The sequence below is a fragment of the Vicia villosa genome, linkage group LG4 (genome assembly GCF_029867415.1).
Source record: "Vicia villosa cultivar HV-30 ecotype Madison, WI linkage group LG4, Vvil1.0, whole genome shotgun sequence".
In the NCBI taxonomy this organism is placed as follows: Eukaryota; Viridiplantae; Streptophyta; class Magnoliopsida; order Fabales; family Fabaceae; genus Vicia; species Vicia villosa.
In genome coordinates this window covers 53,707,737-53,721,641 of record NC_081183.1, presented here as the reverse complement: position 1 = coordinate 53,721,641, position 13,905 = coordinate 53,707,737, and positions in this window count along the sequence as shown.

Sequence of the window (13,905 nt, the reverse complement as noted above, 5' to 3'; positions counted from 1 at the left end):
AAGACTTAGTTGCGGACTAAGTGGAAAACCATTGTAATCTGTGCGATTAGTGGATTAAATCCTCAGTTGAGGTAAATCATCTCTGCGGGGGTGGACTGGAGTAGCTTCGTTAACAGTGAACCAGGATAAAAATAATTGTGCAATTTATTTTTATCGTCCAAGATTTAAAGTCACACTTATTCAATCCCCCCCCTTTCTAAGTGTTTTTCTATCCTTCAACACATACTTGATAGGATCCATTTTGGAGATCAGGAAAGTGGTATGGTTTAGCATATACTATCTTAGTCGACGAGCCGCCCATGCTAAGGCACAGCAAGTTTTCTCGAGCAGTGAGTATCTTATTTCATAATCGGTAAACTTTTTACTAAGATAGTAGATTGCATGCTCCTTTCGGCCAGACTCGTCATGTTGCCCCAGTACACACCCCATTGAATCTTCTAACACTGTTAGGTACATTATCAGAGGTCTTCCTTCCACTGGTGGTAACAAGATTGATGGTTTTTGAAGATATTCTTTGATCTTATCAAAGGCTAACTGGCATTTGTCGTTCCATCTTTCCACTTGATCTTTCTTCAACAGTTTGAAGATCGGCACACAAGTAGTAGTCATATGGGCAATAAATCTGGCTATGTAATTCAGACGTCCCAAGAATCCTCTGACTTGTTTCTCGGTACGGGGTATAGGCATTTCTTGAATGGCTTTGACCTTGGCGGGATCAACTTCAATACCTTTGCTGCTGACGATGAAACCTAAGAGTTTACCGGATCTTACTCCAAAGGTACACTTGTTCGGATTCAGTCGCAATTTGTACTTCTTGAGTCTGTCAAACAGCTTGTGCAGATGACCCAGATGTTCTTCTTCGGTGTTGGACTTTGCAATCATATCATCGACATAAACCTCTATTTCTTGATGAATCATATCATGGAACAGAGCTACCATTGCACGCTGATATGTTGCTCCTGCATTCTTTAAACCAAAGGGCATTACTTTGTAACAAAAGGTTCCCCGGGGTGTTGTGAAGGTTGTTTTTTCCATGTCTTCGGGCGCCATCTTGATTTGATTGTACCCTGAGAATCTATCCATAAAGGAGAATACCTTGCATTGTGCAGTATTGTCAACCAGTACATCGATGTGAGGTAAAGGGAAATCATCTTTGGGGCTTGCCCGATTCAGATCTCTGTAGTCTACACACATTCTGACTTTCCCGTCTTTTTTAGGCACAGGCACTATGTTAGCTATCCATGGAGGATAACTCACAACTTTTAGAAAGCCAGCATTGAATTGCTTCTCAACCTCGTCTTTGATCTTCTTGGACATATTGAGCCTACTCCTCCGCAGTTTCTGCTTAACTGGAGTGCTACCTTCTTTGATTGGCAGGCGATGAACCACAATATCCGTGTCAAGGCCAGGCATATCTTCATAGGACCATGCGAATATCTCAACATAGTCTTGTAACATTTGAATCAGTCTTTGCTTGACACTGTCTTCTAGATCAGCCCCTATCTTGACTTCTTTCTTTTCTTCGTCACTGCCCAAGTTGATAACCTCAATTGGTTCTTCATGCGGTTGTATAGTCTTTTCCTCTTGTTCTAACAGCCTTGCAAGTTCCCTTGGTACTTCACAATCTTCCTCACTTTCGTCCTCAGTTTGGTAGATCGGATTTTCAAAGTCATGACTGGCAATAGCAGAATCGTTATCAACATGATCCAGAGTGAATGTGAATCTGCATTTATTATGTGGGTGTGTGTAAGAAGAACACATAGCTATTTGAAAATGAATAAAGTAAAGAAAGAAAAAGGATCACAAAATTTGAATATGCAAACGTCCCATGATTTATTGAATGAACATGATCATGATATGACAAACCCTGATAAAAAGGACCAGTGTGCTTCGGGCAAGGCACCTGGCTTTTAAGTTCATGGTTCGATAGTACAGGAACCATTTTTATCTTTGAACATATAAACAACGAAAACAGGAAATTGCATTTACTCCTGATCAAAGGAGATCACATCCTCAGCTTCCCAGTTGTTCAATCCATTGTTGTGAGTAGGGAATACCCAGCTGCTCCAGTTGCAGCTGTCTTCTTCGTCTTCCACAGCATTGACTTCTTTGGTGGGGAAATGAGCTGTTGATCCTTCAGGATGAGCAAGATACTCTGCTGGATACGAGAGCCCAGGCTGAGATACCTCTGTTGGCTGAGCGAGATACCCGATAAGATCGTCCCATCCAGTTGGAATGATGTCTTTGAGGGAGACTTGTGCATTCTGGGGAGCAGTGTACTGCATCAAGAAATCATTCTCATTATTTGGTGTTTCCCAGACTTCTTCAGGAGCGTCAGGGCTTGTGAACGTCATATTGTCTTCGAAATGGTTGTCCCATCCAGTTGGGGTGATGTCTTCAATAGAGATCTGCGAGCTCAGGGGAGCAGAATACTTCACCATAAAGTCATACTTGCCACTTGGTTCTCCTAGTGTATCCCAGACTTCTTTTGGACTAGGTGGACTTTGGTATTGCTCAGTGATGGAACTTGTGAAACTTTTGCAATCTTCAAACTGATCACCCCATCCAGTTGGGACGATGTCTTCAATGGCAATAAAAGAACTCTGAGGTGCAGTGTATTTTACTAGAAAATCATACCCGTCGCTTGGTTCTCCCAAAGTATCCCAAACTTCCATGGAAACAGGTGGAACTTCATTTGGATATTGCTGAATAATATGGTTCAAGATCACTCCATCGTCTTCAATAGCATTCACTCCTTGGCTGATGAAATGTGACATTAATCCTCCAGAACGAGGACTTTGATCGTTCTTTTGAGTTCCATTAGCATAGCCCAGACCTAGCTTATCGGGCTTGTAAGGTACATCGAGGAGCTGTCCCCATACTGTGCAACCACCTTCTTCGATCACAACTTTGGCGTCTTTGAGAGAAGCCATAGTTGGAGTTATTTTTGTAGCAGGAGTAGCAGAAATATGTTTGGCAGTAGAGACATCTGGAGGGACCACCTCAAAAGATTGGCAGGGAGTTTCGATGAATTCTCCATCCATCTCAACATACTTGGAGTTACTCAGGTGGCTAACCACATATTCTTCTTCGCCATAAACTGTGACGACCTTGCCTTTTACCGGATATTTTAACTTCTGATGCAGGGTAGAAGTTACAGCATTTGCCTCATGTATCCATGGGCGTCCTAGTAAACAGGAATATGCTGGGTGAATTTCCATTACGTAAAAGGTAGAATCAAAGATCTGAGAGCCCACTCTGATTGGGAGCTTCACTTTTCCGTACACTGTTCTTGTTGACCCATCGAAGGCTCTTACCACAACATCGCTTGGTTGCAACACAACTCCTTCGAAGTCAAGTTTTTCCAGTACTGCTTTTGGTAACACGTTCAAAGAGGAACCGTTATCTACCAGCACATGAGACAGAGTGGTGCCGTTACATTCAATAGAGATGTGCAGGGCTTTATTGTGATTTTTCCCAGCAGGGGTTAAATCAACATCAGAGAAACCGAGACCATTATTCACTGTTAGATTGGCAACACAATTTTCGAATTGATCGACTGAAATCTCCTGTGGTACATGGGCAGCTTTCAGGAACTTCATCAGGGCCTTGGCATGAGCTTCTGAATATTTTGGCAGAGACATCATTGAGATTTTTTAAGCAGTGTGCCCCAGTTGTTCGACAATATTGTAATCACTTTTGCAGATGATTTTCAATATTTCCTCCATTTCTTGCTTCGACGGATCTTCAACAGTGACTTCCACCGGTACTTGAATTGGTTCAACTAGTGGCTCTTTGCCTCGAGCATTGATATCTTGATTAGGAACTGGGACCTGGACTGGATTAGTAGCAACATTTGGAGAAATTTCTGGTGAAAAGATCCTTCCACTTCTCGTAATCTTACTAATACCCACAATATTATCAATAGTTGGAGTAGTAAAATTCATGGCCTCTTCAGTCAAGGTGTCTTGCTTAACTCCATGGACATAAACATTAGTGTCATAACTCCACGGGACAGCTTTGTCTAAGGAGTATGGAAATGGAGCCGGACTGGTGATGATTACAGATGCCACTCTGGGTGTAGCAGAAATTTTGAAAGGGGTTTTGGTAGGGATTTTCAATGGTATGTTAGAAACCACTGAGACGTCCTCTATTCTCATCCCATTTGCAAAAACTTCGCATAAATCGTCAATAGAAGGGAGCCTCTCAAATATAATGACACGACGATCCATCCACTTTTGAATTTCTATTTTCAAATTCTCACAACCATTGGGTAGGTGTGCACAATAAAAGCAATCAGGGTCACAACCTGGAAAGAAACCAGCTCGTATTAGCTTTCTTTTGACTTCAAGGAGCGGAGTTGACAATTCTCTCACATCATAGATGTAAACAGTGTCTATGATAGCATTAATGGTCTTGTCGTGCTTTGGCATAGGTGCAGTGATGACATTTGGAGTCTCTGGAGGATCGAACTCAATTTCCCCAGCATCTATCATGTCTTGTATTTTATTTTTCAGGGCCCAACAGTGATCTGCGTCATGCCCTGGACAGTTAGAATGGTATGCATATGTGGCATCGGGGCGATAACTCGGAGAGGAAGTGTTGACATTCTTCGGAGGGTCTTTCAATGTGATCAGATTTGCCTTTAACAAGTGCTGCAATGCTTGAGAGATTGGCATATTGATTCTGGTGAAATTTCTCCTTGGTGCATCTGGTCGACGCGTATACTTTGGCGGTTGATCTTTTTGAGGTGCAGATGCGGAGATCAGAACAGCCCCCACAGATTGGTGATGCTCACTTTTGCGACCTTTCTGACTGTGCATTGTATTGACTTCATTTCTTCCACTGATGGGCCTTTTTGTAGTACCAGAGGAGGAGCCTATTTGAATTTTTCCATTTTGAATACCGCTTTCGACACGCTCTCCAGTTAATATCAGGTTAGTGAAACCTGATGATGAGCTTCCCAGTAAATGACTGTAGAAAGGGCCAGTTAAAGTGTCCATGAACATGTCGACCAACTCGCGATCAGATAAGGGTGGTTGAACCCTTCCCTCTAGATCTCTCCACTTTTGTGCATACCCTTTGAAACTTTCTTTTGGTGCCATAGACATGCCCCGTAGTTGAGTACGGGTTGGTGCAAGGTCAGCGTTGTATTGATACTGTTTGTAGAAAGCAGCAGCCAAATCTTCCCAGGTGTGAACTTTTGTACTTTCCAGCTGGTAGTACCACTCGAGTTGTGTACCCGACAGACTTTCTTGGAAGAAATGAATCCATAATTTGTTATCTGCTGTATGAGGTAGTATCATCCTCACATAGGATCTCAGATGTAGTTTTGGGCAAGAAACTCCATCATACTTTGCAAAGACAAGAACTTTGAACTTTGGAGGAATAACAATATCTGAGACGAGTCCAAGATCTTTGAAGTCTAAACCAGGTATTTTTTGTATCTCCATAGCTTTCATGCGTTCTTCCAACTGCTGGTATTTGTCATCACCCTGTTCGTCTTCGGAATGATAATCTTCTTCGTTAGAAGAGAGGGAGGGTTTGGCAGAACCCTGGTTGCTGTGATTGTCTTCTCGATCACCTTCACTGACTATTTCAGGGATCGGTGCCTTTTTGGACCTCTTGACTGGGATTTTGACCTTTCTTGTCAGGTGACTTAAGCCTTCAAATCCTTTGGGCTTCTTTTTCTTCTTGATTATCAAGGCTTTCAGTTCTTGTTGCCCCTTTGCTAGCTCCAGAATTGCCATCTGAACTTGGGCGTTCTGTGCTTCGAGATTCTTGACGCTTGTTTCGGAATCCATCTCTTCTAACTGAAATAAACAGCGAGGAGATGAGACACCTGTTATGTGAACCTGTTATGCAATGTTTATGAATGAAATGCATATGCAATGTTTTCAAGGATCTTAGAATTTAGATTTGTTAAAACAAAAGAGAAACAAACATTTATTAGTCAAACAATTTATTTCTTTTTCTTTTTTCTTTTTTTTCTTTTCTTTTCTCTTTTTTTTTATTTGCCTCTTTCGGGCTTACAAGATAAAATAAAGAAAATAAAGGATTTTTCAAGCCTCCCATGGACGCTTTCTCTTTGCACCTAGGAACTTGTTAATCTGCTGTTCTTCCTGGAGTTGTCTGGTGAGCTCCAACACTTTCCTCTCATAATCTTGACAATATGCTTTGAAGGTATCTCTTTCTTCTCTTAGTTGAACCCAAGATTTCTGCAGCTCTTCCAGGTCAGTTGGCATGTCCGGATGTAGAATAACTCGAGGTTCACTCCCTCCGACTTCTGGCTCAATAGTCACAGGTAGAATAGCGAGATATGGCATGATGAGCTTCTGAGCACGAGCCCGCACCCATTTGAGGTAAGGCTCCATTGGAATAGAGTTCCATTGTCCTAAATTTTTGCTTTCTACTTTGTAGACACTGCCCCACGCATGTATAAACCTTCGTCGATATCTTTGGGAATCATCCTCGTAGTCGAACACAATGCCACGGATAATCATGTCATGAGGACCGTTTCTTCGTGCATATCCAAATTAGCGCAAAGCTAAAGAGGGGTTGTAAGTGATGCCTCCCTTGATGCCAAGGAGTGGCACATTAGGGTACTCTCCACAATGGTCAATGATAGTGATGTCTCTTTGAAAGAAGTTGTTCCACCAGATATCTGAATGAGACAAAGACATAATCCTGCGAGACCATTGCATCCTTTGTTTGTTTCTCAACACTGATCGGGGAAGGTGTAATGTAAACCATCTAGCCAGTAGTGGTACACAACACATAAGAGTTCCTCGTTTTTTCATGGTACGAGTGTGTAAAGAATGTAGTATGTCTCCCAGCAAAGTAGGTACCAGATTACGGGTTAAGAAAATGTTGATAATGTGTACACTTATGAACTGGTCGGGATTAGGGAATAAAACCAACCCATAAATCAAAAGAGCCACAACTTCTTCAAAAGCTAGGTAACTTCTGTTTTTTAGTAGTAATCGAGCCTTTTCCATTAAGAACTTAGCAAGCAAACCCTTGACTCCACTCTTTGTTTCCCAATTGGACTCGATTTCTGATTTTCGCAAATGTAAGGCAGCAGCAATGATTTCAGGTTTTGGAATTTTTTCTAAACCAGTGAAAGGTAATTGATCTCGAACAGGTAATCCAATTAGTTCAGAAAACTCTTCCAAAGTGGGTACTAACTGGTAATCAGGAAATGTAAAACAATGATGTTCAGGATCAAAGAATTGGAACAGAACCCGTATCATGTCTTCTTCAAATTTTGAGGTAACCAAATGAAGTAGGTGACCGTGCTTTTCGGTGAATTGAGCATTTCTGGGAAATTCTGATATTAAGTCCTTAAGTTCAGATGGTACTGTTGAAATGTTGATCCGGATATAATCTCTGGTAGCGGGAGCCATTACCTGCAACAACAGAACAAAGTAAACTCTCCGATCCTTGAAATGATTAGTGAGAAAATGATATGTTTATGATGCTTATGATGTCATGATGTCAAACATGTGGCACACACAAACAAATCAAACAATAGCCTTAGGTTTAAAGGCTTGCATGAAGTTTGATAGTGATACCCTCCCCACTGAAGTTGAGTTGGTTAAAACCTGTCTTAAAATAGTATTCGAGTTCTATGATCCTTGGAGACAACATCTTAATACGGCGCTCGGACGACCGATCAAAATATTCCTCGAGGATAACTAACTTCAATCAATTTCAAAGCTAGTCACTTAATAGGCCACAAGTCAAGTTCAACTAAAGGTTCTAGGGCAAATTAGTGTTTAATGACATTTCGGAAGCCTAACATACTCCTTGATCGTTTTCAAGGGATATCAGTATAAACCAAAGTGTCGCACTAACGGTGACCACCAGATCAACCGTATCGGTACATGCCGTACAGTTTCCTTAGTCTATTGTCACATACTTAAGGTATCTCGAGATTCGGGTTAGAATCTTTCACACAAGCAAATACCCAAACAAACCTTTGAAAAATAGAACAATCAAGACAAGCAATTGAAAACATTGAAGTGATCTAAACTCTAAGGTAATCCCTTTTGAAAAAATTTTGTTTTTGAATATCCCCAGTAGAGTCGCCAGTTCTGTCGCCCTCGGTTTTTTCTATCTCTCGTGTGAGAGATACGAACTGACTCTTCTTTTGCTTTTGAGTTTTGAAAATCAGAGAATCGCCACCGACTTTTATTTTATCCAATTAAGGAAAGGTTTATAAAAGAAACAGAAAAAGACCTTTAAGAGATAATGGGTTCGGGGGTAGGTTATACAAAGGGAAGGTATTAGCATCCCTTTGTATCCATGGTTATCCATGGGCTCTTAATTGCTTAGCTCACTTGTTTTGAATCATTTGTCTTGCCTTAAAATGCTTGTATGTGGTTTTAAAATACCTTTGTAAATTGGCTTTGTAATGATCCTTGTGCGGATGTATACAAAGTGTTTTATCTTTCGAAAGATGTTTTGAAAAAAGAGCTTTAATTTCGTAATGATCCTTGTTTGGATATATACAAAATGTTGTCTTTTTTTTGAAAGTTTTGTTTTGAAAAACAATGATATATGAGACATTTGTTTGTTTTGATTTGAGCAAGCAATTAGGAGATCTACCCTAAGTTTATAAGGTCCTTTCCTATTTCTTTTAGAAAATTCTCCTTTACCGGATGTAAACAAAAGTTTGAATTTGTATTTGAAACAGTAGAATTTGATTTTGAAAAGAGTAACAGAGGGATTACCCTAAGAGGTGCAAGTGTGATTGTGTTTTGATTCATATATTTCTATCTTTGAAGTTAGTGACCTAACGCTTCAGTTATTATCTTTGACATACACGCAGTTTTATATGTACAGAAATTTAAAGTGCGGGAATGTAAAATGCGGAAAGTAAATCTACGCTATTACATCGATTGTGCGGGAAATGTAAACTACGCTATTTACATGATTTTGACAACCTATACACTTATCTATGAATTTAAATTGCAATAAGATAAAAGGAAGTATTTTTAGATTTTTTGTATGGTTGATTTTAATTAAAATTAATGCATAATTAATTTAATTAAAATGAGAAAAAGGTAGAAATAAAATTTAAACCTAAAAATTAAGTCTAAAATATGTTCATATTGCTTATTAATTAATTTTAAAATAAAACTAATTTTTTTGGATTTTTTGAAGTTGTTTTGAAAATTTATTAAGCTAATTAACAACTCAACTACACGGGCTCCTTCGTATTGTGAGCATGTCGATAAACTTTTTCCTGACTCACCGACTCCTAAATCTCAAAAGTCTCAAAAAAATTTAAACAAAGGAGCTCGCATAAGCAAACCGCCTCCGACACCTATTCCACTAAAAATCCCATTCATCGAAGAGATGCCTATTTCACCGAAAATTCCATTCATCAAAGAGATGTCGGTTTTTATGCACCCTTACATCGAGCGGATCGTAGATGTTGCGGGGGATGGTTACTGCGGTTGTCGAGTCGTCTCGGTGTTGCTTGGTAATGTATAGGGTAGCCATACGCTTGTCCGTCATCAACTCATCCAAGATTTGAAGACGCATAAATACTCGTACACGCGTTTATATGGAGAGGAAGCTAAATTTGAAGTAATTAACGAAACTCTTATTCCTTGGATGGGCGCTTACGCACATGTGTCAAAATTGATGAAATTCCCGGAAATGGGACATCTTATTGCATACGCCTTGATATGGTGTGCATTGACTTGACGCGTTATGGTTTTTCAAAAACCTTTTTCCCACTTTGCACCGCCTACAAATTCAAGGGATCGTATCATGTGTATTGGTTGGCTTTCAAAAGTGAGTCACTTTATGCAAGTTTACTTGAAACCGGGATGCCCTATACCACCTACATCACAGGAATGAATGCTTCATCATACCGTAGATGCCAAACGTGGCCGGATGTTTTTGTTGATAGGATGCACGAATTTGAAAGATTAAACAACATTAAAAAAGAATCGAAAAAGGAAAAGTCAAAATTGGAACTACCAATAGATTTAGCTGGTGACAGTTTGTTTGACGGCAGAGGGAAGGTTATGAAGCTCGAGTATCAGTCACTTTCATTTGACGATGGAGGGAACGCCATTTACAGCAACTTTGAGCTCAAGAACCGAGCGGGTGTTTTGGCGTGGCGAACGTATGAAGGTTTCAAAAAGAAAATTGCACTCGAGTTCGTAGCAACTGCCCAAAGAACGGTCGAGCAAATCTTAGAGATGTGCAAACGTCCACCGGGCTATTGATATGTAATATTTAATTTTTTATTGGAATTATCGATGTAATGTCGACCGATTTTAATCAATGAATGTTGTTTTTCTCATTACAAATGTTGTTTTTCTGGTTTATTGGTTGTGGGTTTATTCCGTAGATATACATACGGAAATGTTCCGCAGATGCAGCTATGGAACGTATCTACGCAAATGTTAAAAAAAGGTGCTTCCGGAGATGCATCTACGGAAGCAGAGAGACATTTTTGGAAGCACACATAGTGGATAAGAGATCCAAGGGGTGGGATAAGAGTTTCTCCAATGTTTTTATTCGCATCAATTTATTTGATAAATAATTAAGATTTTTAAAGTTTTTCAGAAAAAGAAAAACAAAATATGGTGTGTAGATTAAAAAAAAATTGTATGGTTTATATAGGAAGTTTGAAAGCTTCATGCATAAGGAAGATTTGTATAAGTGTGTCGCCCTCGGTTTTTTCTATCTCTCGTGTGAGAGATACAAACTGACTCTTATTTTGCTTTTGAGTTTTGAAAATCAGAGAGTCGCCACCGACTTTTATTTTATCCAATTAAGGAAAGGTTTATAAAAGAAACAGAAAAAGACCTTTAAGAGATTTTGGGTTCGGGGGTAGGTTATACAAAGGGAAGGTATTAGCATCCCTTTGTATCCATGGTTATCCATGGGCTCTTAATTGCTTAGCTCACTTGTTTTGAATCATTTGTCTTGCCTTAAAATGCTTGTATGTGGTTTTAAAATACCTTTGTAAATTGGCTTTGTAATGATCCTTGTGCGGATGTATACAAAGTGTTTTATCTTTCGAAAGATGTTTTGAAAAAATAGCTTTAATTTCGTAATGATCCTTGTTTGGATATATACAAAATGTTGTCTTTTTTTTGAAAGTTTTGTTTTGAAAAACAATGATATATGAGACATTTGTTTGTTTTGATTTGAGCAAGCAATTAGGAGATCTACCCTAAGTTTATAAGGTCCTTTCCTATTTCTTTTAGAAAATTCTCCTTTACCGGATGTAAACAAAAGTTTGAATTTGTATTTGAAACAGTAGAATTTGATTTTGAAAAGAGTAACAGAGGGATTACCCTAAGAGGTGCAAGTGTGATTGTGTTTTGATTCAGATATTTTTATCTTTGAAGTTAGTGACCTAACGCTTCAGTTATTATCTTTGACATACACGCAGTTTTATATGTACAGAAATTTAAAGTGCGGGAATGTAAAATGCGGAAAGTAAATCTACGCTATTACATCGATTGTGCGGGAAATGTAAACTACGCTATTTACATGATTTTGACAACCTATACACTTATCTATGAATTTAAATTGCAATAAGATAAAAGGAAGTATTTTTGGATTTTTTGTATGGTTGATTTTAATTAAAATTAATGCATAATTAATTTAATTAAAATGAGAAAAAGGTAGAAATAAAATTTAAACCTAAAAATTAAGTCTAAAATATGTTCATATTTCTTATTAATTAATTTTAAAATAAAACTAATTTTTTTGGATTTTTTGAAGTTGTTTTGAAAATTTATTAAGCTAATTAACATATAATTATATAAACAATTATACAAATAACTAAAACTTAAACAGAAAAATATTCTAAATATGTACAAAATTAGTCTATAATATATAAACTAAATTTAATAAAGAGAACAAATTTTTTTCTGATTTTTTTTGATAGGTTGAAATAATTAAAAAACAAATATATAAATATATACTAATTAATTAAACAAAATATTTTAATTATTAAAAAAATAAAATATTTTTGTGTCAAAAATTAATAGATTATTTTATAAACCTAAAAATATTTTTATTATATTTTTTTTATTTTTAAAACTATTTTTTATAATTTTAGAAGTTAAATCAAATAAAAATAGAAAATAAAATAAAGCTGTGATCCTGTGTGGTTACTTTGAAGGTATATGGTATGGTTGTGTGTTTTGATGCGTTGGATGTGTTGTCAGATCAATTCAGTGGCTTAGATTATAGGACACATGATGCACATGGATAGAGGTGTATCATTGGATCACTCAGAATTTAAAATTCTAACGTGGGACCCATGTTTGATGACTGGCGAATGGAATGGAGAGAAATTGCCACGCGTGCTGGTCAAAAGGTCTCCTCCACTATTCATCATCTTCTTCCTTGGTACCTGCGGAATTTCCTGCAAACTTACCTGCGGATTTTCCTGCGGATTTTTCCTTCAAATCTTCAATCTTTTGAACGACCTACAAAATGAAAATAAAAAAGAACAAGGGCCACCCAGATCACCTAATTGGACCCTTCTAAGCATGATAGCATTGTTAGTTTTGCCATTTGGAGCTTGCATCATGGAGAACGAAAGCTTCACATGTTTGAAGCTCAAAAATGGTGGAGCTTCAAAACCACGTTAAAGCTTGCATGTAATCACTCAAATCTACTCTATATCATGCCATGAGTCCATTCAAGTGGTTAGTTTTCATTATAACCAAGCATGCATAATAAAACAAAAGTTACATATGTATGTTCATGGAAAACATTATGCATGAGTTATGACTCTCATGGGACTATATTAAGAGTTTATTCTTACTCTATACCACTTTAGAAGATGATTGAAAGTGTTTGTTTGTATTGATAATGGCTGGAAATGTGAAAACGAAAATTACAAAGTTTTGGTGTTTTTTGAGAATTTTTTGGTTTTTCTTTGCTATGCTCTTGCTATAATTTCGTGGTTCTTTTGTTGTTGATGTATCCTACTTCATTTATAAGCAATGAAGTGCTTAAAATTGAAGGAAATAAGCATTGATTGCTTTGTTGAACTTTTGATTTTTTTATATTAAAAATCTTTGAATTTTTGACCATGGCTTGATCTTCTTGGTCTCTATTGCTCTAGGCCTGCTTTGTACTTCCCTTTGTTGCAGAAAATAAGCTATCTTGATGACTCAAACAAGAGACAAAGCTTTGGATAATGATCTTGCACCATTTCTTTTTCAATTTAACTTTAAATGTAATAAAATTAAACCAAAAAAGAAATAAAAATGTTATGGGACTTAGGTTGGTAGTGGGAGGCCCTTAACATTGTTAGAATCATGTTTGGATCATGAAAACTTGTCCCCTTTTGGAAAAAAAACATTTTTGATCAATGTTGGTTTCATGCATTTTCCCAAAATATAGCCAACTTCAACAAGGCATAAATCCCTCAATTTTTATCATATGAAGGAGTTCTTGTACTTTTTAGAAACCTCAAGACGTCCTCTACAAGCTACTTTGGAAACTTTTTTTCATTTGGAGAAGTTATCTTGATGTTATGGCCTTTGACAAAAAACCACTTTTTGTTGACTTTGAAAATGACCTGTAATGTCTAAGCTCATATTTTCCAAATGGTGAATCCAATGACCATGGGATCAATTGCATTTGAAAGATAATTGAATTTCCTTCAAAACAAGCTTTGGTTGGAATTTTTTGAATGAACGAGGAGAGAGTTATGGCCGGTCAAAGTTCAGTTGACTTTTTAGGAGAAAACCCTAATTTTGAAACTTAGGGTTTTGTTGATTTTTGATCTTTCCTTGATGAATTATGATCATCCAATGATCAAATGATGAATCTTTTGACAAAATATGGAGGCTGACAAAAAAAATTCATTTTTGACTGTCTGTTGACTTTTCGGTCAAACTGGTCGTC